The sequence below is a fragment of the Brachyhypopomus gauderio genome, chromosome 5 (genome assembly GCF_052324685.1).
Source record: "Brachyhypopomus gauderio isolate BG-103 chromosome 5, BGAUD_0.2, whole genome shotgun sequence".
In the NCBI taxonomy this organism is placed as follows: domain Eukaryota; kingdom Metazoa; phylum Chordata; class Actinopteri; order Gymnotiformes; family Hypopomidae; genus Brachyhypopomus; species Brachyhypopomus gauderio.
Genome location: NC_135215.1, coordinates 5042535 through 5049519, shown reverse-complemented (window position 1 = coordinate 5049519; position 6985 = coordinate 5042535).

Sequence of the window (6985 nt, the reverse complement as noted above, 5' to 3'; positions counted from 1 at the left end):
GTGGACGCATGGTAGTGGTATACATAGACCAATAAGAACGGGGTGTGGGGAAGAAGACATGTGCAGTTAGAAACAAAAATAATAATAATTAAATTAAGAACCACACAAAATTAAAGCCAAAACAGTCATGTTCAAATGTTTCTTAACTAAATATGAAAACTACAATGAATGTGACTGACTACAGTAAAGCAGAAAGTTATCAGATCTAGGATATTTATATTTAACACATTTCTTCCTAGCCACTTGTGGGAGCGAAACTGTAAATACAAAGGTGTTAAGCGATTACTACAGCAGACGTGATGATGATACTTAACTTCCTTAGGTAACAGAAAGTGAAAATGTAAATTAACATTTCAAGGTTGAAAATCATCAAGAATTTCTAGCATCCACTTAAATAAAAAGTTAGAGTCAAATGTAGCTATTTCTTTAACACATCTTGAGAACAGGTTGTTTAAAAGCAGCTTTACAGATGCTTTACCAAGTCCAAGTACTCAGTGAACAAGTCAAAGGTGATTTTGCAAGGAAAAACCCCCATTTAAGGTTAATGTTGAGAAACATAATTTCGATATAACCTACATTTTGTTATGACTTAGTTCAGAATTCAATCAGATCTCAGGCCATTTACATTTTAATATTAATTATAATTATTATAATAATAATAAGATTTGTATTGGGCAACATGACTTTTTAGTTATTGCTATGTACAGTAGTATGAAATAAGACTCCTGCATGTATCACATTGTCAAATTCAGAGCAGCATCTGCACTCGTGCAAGGATGAATATTGTTAGGCCTTTTGGCTCATTAAAAAAATAATCTGAAGATTTAATACAGTATACAGCATGTTAAATACTAAGAAAATATTCAATGCCATCAACCTTTCTGCAAAGACAAATCAAACACTTTTACCTGAACATTTTCTGTGGAAATCATGCCCCATTGAGCAATTTCGTAAGCTTTTGCTCATTTCCAGTTATGTCTAGATTCATGTTTTGAAGTTTTGAAAGTTAACCTTTGCAATGTCATTGTATATTACATACATTAACATTTTAACTTTACATTAGGTTTCTGTGTCAAAAATGCAGTACCCAGTGTTCTCAGTGAAGACACCTTGAAATATGTACCTTTTCTCTCCTAGTTCTGCAGTATTGCACATTTTTTTGGTGCTTCCCTGTTTCTAACACCTGCCTTTAAATGATCAGACAATAAACAAACCACATGAGTTTAAAATGCATTAGAATCACAATAGAATCACAAAATGTGCAGCACACAAATTCTGCAGAACCAGGACAGACAGGACGAGGATAAGTCCAAGTCCAAGTGAAACTGTTCCACAGCTACTGATCTTCCACTAAAATAAATATAAGGAAACATGAAACTGTATTACAGCCTCTTTCTACCCTGTGCATATCTCCAAAGGTTTCTCTCCATGTCTAAAACACACTGCCCAGTAACAAAACCCTCCCTACTGTACACTATTTTAATTGCAATTATTGCAGTAATATTTTCATTTAGTCAGTTTACATGGCAATATCTTAGTGTAACTCTTAATCAGACTTAATATTGAGCCATGGTGTGCATGTAAACTTTGCTACAGTGTACAGTTCATCCAAGCAGTAGAATGTTTTTGTGTGTGTGCGTGTGTGTGTGTGTAACTTTCATCATTAGTAAAATCTACACAATAATTGACCCACTGATGTTTAATCAAATGTTATTGATTTGTGCAGAAGTAACCTGTGCCTCAAACCTACCACCAGTACATGTGTTCATTTATTTCTTCAATAAGTAAGGGCCAGGGTAAGGCTTGCTTTCTCACCAAAGCAAACCACTGGCCTGTCCCAGTTCATCAAAGTAAAAAAAAAACAAAAACAAAAATTAAAAATCCATAATTTGACTAGGACTAAGATGTGACATTTACTTTTGGCATCATTGTTGCTGATAGAAGTTGACTAATTTGCTTTACAGAATAGCAAGGCTTTTCTGTAACATCCAAACTTGTGATGACCAGCTGAAGCAGAAATGACCAGGCTTGCTTGTGTAACTTCACTCATAAGGGCCCCAGCAGAGCATTGTCTAGACATGGCACTTGCTGTTTAAACTAAGGAATTAAGGAAAAAGTCAATTAATTTGTACAGCAATTAATTTGTAATTGCTGTTCTGATTATATATAAGCAGTTTTGCAGAAATTAAAACGAGACTCCTAATGAGCAAACCAGTGGTTACAGTTAAAAGGAGTTGAAAGATAGGCGCTAACATGCAAAATATAGGCCATATATATATATATATATATATATATATATATATATATATATATATATATATATATATATATATATATATATATATATATATATAAGGCTCTAAGCCACATCTTATAGAGGAATTATAGCTGCAGATGAAATGGGATTATTTGAATTAACAAGAGGCTCTCAAATCATGTATATATGAGATCCAAGATATAAGCAAATGACCACTGATCTGGGAGGAATTTGTTGGAAATATGGCAAATGTGCATGTACATTTTTTAAAAGAAGAAGAGGAACAACAAAACATTGACAACAATAATTTTAGAATGAGTCATGAACATGTCATTAACTTATACAAAAATCATCAAGTGAAAAGGTGAGAATCAAGACATATCAAGAAACAACTGATGTATAACTCTAATCACTTATTGAATCTAGTGCAAACTCAAAATACAGCTCAATTTTGCATAGATGGAAACCATAAATCTTTGTTAAATGAATTGCTGTTTTTGGACAGTAGATGAGTACGTTGTGTTCTACTCTGAATGAGCCACAGAAGCTATGAGACTAATGATTCTACATTGAGCTGTGACCTTTATCGTAGATGAATGTTTTGAGACATTATCAATCTCTCCAACAAGAGTCTGCAGAACTGTGGGAAATCATGATGCAAGGTTACCCGAATTTGTTAGCTAAACAGCATAATTACACAATAGTTCCCAAGAAACATTAGTAAATGGCTCCTGTGCACATTAAGTTTACTCTGAGCACAAAAGCTTAAAGTGCTTTTGTCTCAAATTATTCTGTATTCATAGAGAACATGTCACTCAAGCTGATGCTCAACAAGCCATTATTGCTGTCTGAGTGCAGTCTGATGGCTTTAAAAGCCTAAACAGTGTGATGGTGTTTATATATTTATGGCAGGATATTTCTCAGCTTTTATATTTAAAGACATTCCACTGTAATTAGATGTGTAAAGAAAGGCAATTGTGGTGATTATATATATATATATATATATATATATATATATATATATATATATATATATATAACGGAAGAATAGTGTCACGGTGAGGGGGCCGGGTCGCCAGTAGAGGGCGCGCATCCCGGCCAGCAGCCGACCCCAGCACACACCCCCGCACACGCAACCACTCCCACAGTCACAATCACCATCATACTGAGCACCTGTTTCTTGTTTACTTTGCTCCTCTTAAGCCCGCAGGTCGTCTGGTCCAGTGCTGCACATTGCCGCTACATGAGTGTCTCTGGTTTCTGCGTGTCAGTTACTGCATTCCCTACATGCGTGCACGCTACGAGCTTTACTTTGCAACACTTGCAGTGTATGCGTTACGAGCCTTACTAGTGTGCGCTACGAGCTTTACCTTGCATCTCTTGCAGTGTGCGCTAAGAGCTTTACTGGTTTGGTTGCCATGGACAATAAACATCATTCTGTTCAAACCCCGTCTCCGGCTGCCTCTGTCCCGACGCCTCCGGCGTCACAGAATGTGCAGCCTGGAGCAGCCGGAGGCGAGGGCACCTCCGCTATAGAGGTGCTGGTCCACCAAGGCATCACCCTGGGCAGACAACAGCAGGAGCTCCAGGAACTCCGCGCTATGGTAACCGCTCTGACTAGCTGCATCCAGGCGTTGTCAGCGCAGACATCCACACCCTCTCCGAGACCGCGGACACCGATTCCTCCTCCCGAGCCTTACAACGGGGATCCGGAGCGCTGCGAGGGCTTCCTGGTCCAGTGCAAACTATATTTCACCAGCATGCCCCACCTCGTGGATGCGGAGAAAGTCGCCTTCATGGTGAACCGACTGCAGGGTAAGGCACTGGACTGGGGAGCAGCCCAGGTCAGCGCAGAGAAACCCTGTACCCGCAGCTACGACCAGTTCATTCACGAACTGCGGGCGGTGTTCAACCACCCTAGCCGCGGGAGGGTTTGTGGTCAGAGCCTGTTGCAGCTACATCAGGGTAACCGTAGTGCTGCTGACTATGCCCTGGAGTTCCGGACCCTGGCCGCCAGAACCGGTTGGGATGAAGCCGACCAGATAGACGTCTTCATAGCGGGGCTGAAACCTGACCTAAGGGCGGAACTGAGCTGTCGGCCCGAGGGAGAAGACCTGAACCAGGTGGTGCACCGAGCGATAACCGTCGACAGGTTGCTGCAGGACCAAAAAGGAGGAGCGGCGCTTCCTCTCACCCCGCAGGCTCCCGTGCACATGCCGCCCCGTGAGACCACGACAGTTGAGCCCATGGATTTGGGTACTACCGCCCCCCCTCTCACTCGGACCGCTGGTCCAAGGAGGGGGCGGGCTAGGGTAAGTATCTCTTTGATGGGTGGGCTGTTAACGTGGGAAGCGTCGGTGTCTTACGGGGCGGTGTCTTACGGGGCGGTGTCTCTACCTGTGTTTGCCCTAGTGGACTCGGGAGCCTCGGGGAACCTGATCCGGAGGAGCGTTGCCAAGCAGCTGAGGGTGCCCCTGATCCAGCTGGAGACACCGAGACGCGTGAACGCACTGGACGGGCGACCTGTGGGCGGGGGTTTTATTTCTCACCGCACTGCACCGCAGTGCAGTTAAGGAAGGCTAAAGTTTTCACTAAACTGGATCTGCGCAGCGCCTACAACCTTATTCACATACGCGAGGGTGATGAATGGAAGACGGCGTTTAGTACCTCTACGGGGCACTACGAGTATCGCGTCTTGCCTTATGGCTTGGCCTCTGCTCCGTCGTTCTTCCAGGCGTTCATTAACGAGGTCTTAAGGGAGTACTTGAATAGATGCGTTGTCGCTTACATCAACTACATTCTGATCTATTCTCCCTCCTACGACCAACATGTGCGTGATGTACGGGCAGTTCTGGGCACGCTCTTGCGCAATCGTTTGTATTGCAAGCTCGAGAAGTGCGAGTTCCATCTCGGTGAGATGAACTTCCTAGGCTACACCATTAGGCCAGGCTCCGTGCACATGCAGCACAGGAAGGTGGAGGCGGTCATGAAATGGACGCAGCCTCACACATGGCGCAAGCTGCAGAGATTTCTGGGCTTCGCGAATTTCTACAAGCGGTTCATTCGCGCATATAGATAGATCGCATGGCCCCTTACTGACATGCTGAGAGGGGGAGGGGTTAAGCTTCGCTGGACAGAGAGATCTACGAGAGCGTTCAACCAGCTGAAGCAAGCGTTTGTCGATGCGCCGGTTCTGCACCAACCGGATCCTAACCATCCCTTTATAGTGGAGGTAGACGCGTCGAACGTGGGAGTAGGCGCGGTGCTGTCACAGCGACCGAAGAAGCATAGCTCTCTCCGTCCCATAGCCTTCTACTCTAAGAAGCTCACCGCCGCAGAGCGCAACTACGGGGTGGGAGACCGTGAGTTGTTGGCCATGCGTAAGGCAGTGGGGAACCGTCAGGGCCCTCTACGCCCTCTCAGAGGGCCTAAAATATTCTTAAATAATTATCCAATTTTATTTTATCTACTTACAGTTTGACAATCGACATCTAAACAATTACAAGAATATAAGCAAATAAATTATTCAATCGTGTCTATTCAATCTGTGTTGGAAGGTGAGGGGTTAAGTGGAAGCCTGTGAGCCTGTGTCTCCCCCTATCAGGACGCCTGCTGTTCGTTTACAGAGGGCCTGGCAGTTATAATTCAGCGCAATACCAGTTTCAAATGACAGCAAAATTGACCAATCATATCTTCTCTCTTAGTGGGCGGGCTTAACTGTATGATAATTTCCGCCCGCTGTGGCGACGCTAGCTGTCGTTAGCACCACCGCTAGCTAGTTTCGATTCATCCCTTTGACGTCCTCGTGCGCGCTGTTTACATATTCCGCTTCCGAGAACCACGGATCTGTGAACCTTTTTTTGTTTGGAAACTTATTTTGCTTAAGACGTTATCTAGTACAGATATTATTGTTTATTGCGTTTTTAAAGCTGTACTGTCGTCTGTTTTTCTTTATTCTTTATTGCAGTTTAGTAAGAAAGGAAACAATTTTTTTCGGGGGGGGGGGGGGGGGGTAGCGGGCCCAGGTTTAAAGGTCACGGTTCGCTACTGGCGTAAGGTGTTCGGTGAGTGGAGACATTGGCTGGAGGGAGCTAAGCATCCATTCACCATGCTTACTGACCACAAAAACCTGGAATATATCAGGACCACGAAACGGATGAACGCCCGTCAAGCCAGGTGGTCTCTGTATTTCTCTCGTTTCAAGTTCCAGGTGACATACCGGCCAGGAGAGAAGAACCAGCGTGCAGATGCGCTATCTAGGTCCTTTCCTGGCAGTACGGAGTCGACGAGCGAGGAGCCGGTGCTTACGCCTGAGTGCGTCATGGGAGCTTTGGAGTGGCAGATCGATCGGGAGATCGAGGCAGCGAACCTGCATCCAGGTTGCCCGCCGCACCATAAGTACGTTCCCCCCGCCCACCGTAGTGCCCTCATCAGCTGGGCTCATACGTCAGTGGGGACGGGGCACCCAGGGGTGTCAAAAACGGCTCAGTTGTTGGGGGCTCGCTACTGGTGGCCGGGGCTGCACCGGGACGTACTGCAGCGGGTGGCGTCCTGCGCGGTGTGTGCGCAGTGCAAGGTGCCACACACTCCTCCTGTGGGTAAGCTCCTCCCTCTCCCTGCACCTAAGCAGCCATGGACGCACATCGCTCTGGACTTCGTCACGGACCTCCCCCCGTCCGAGGAGAACACGGTCATCATGGTGGTGATAGATCGGTTCTCGAAGATGGT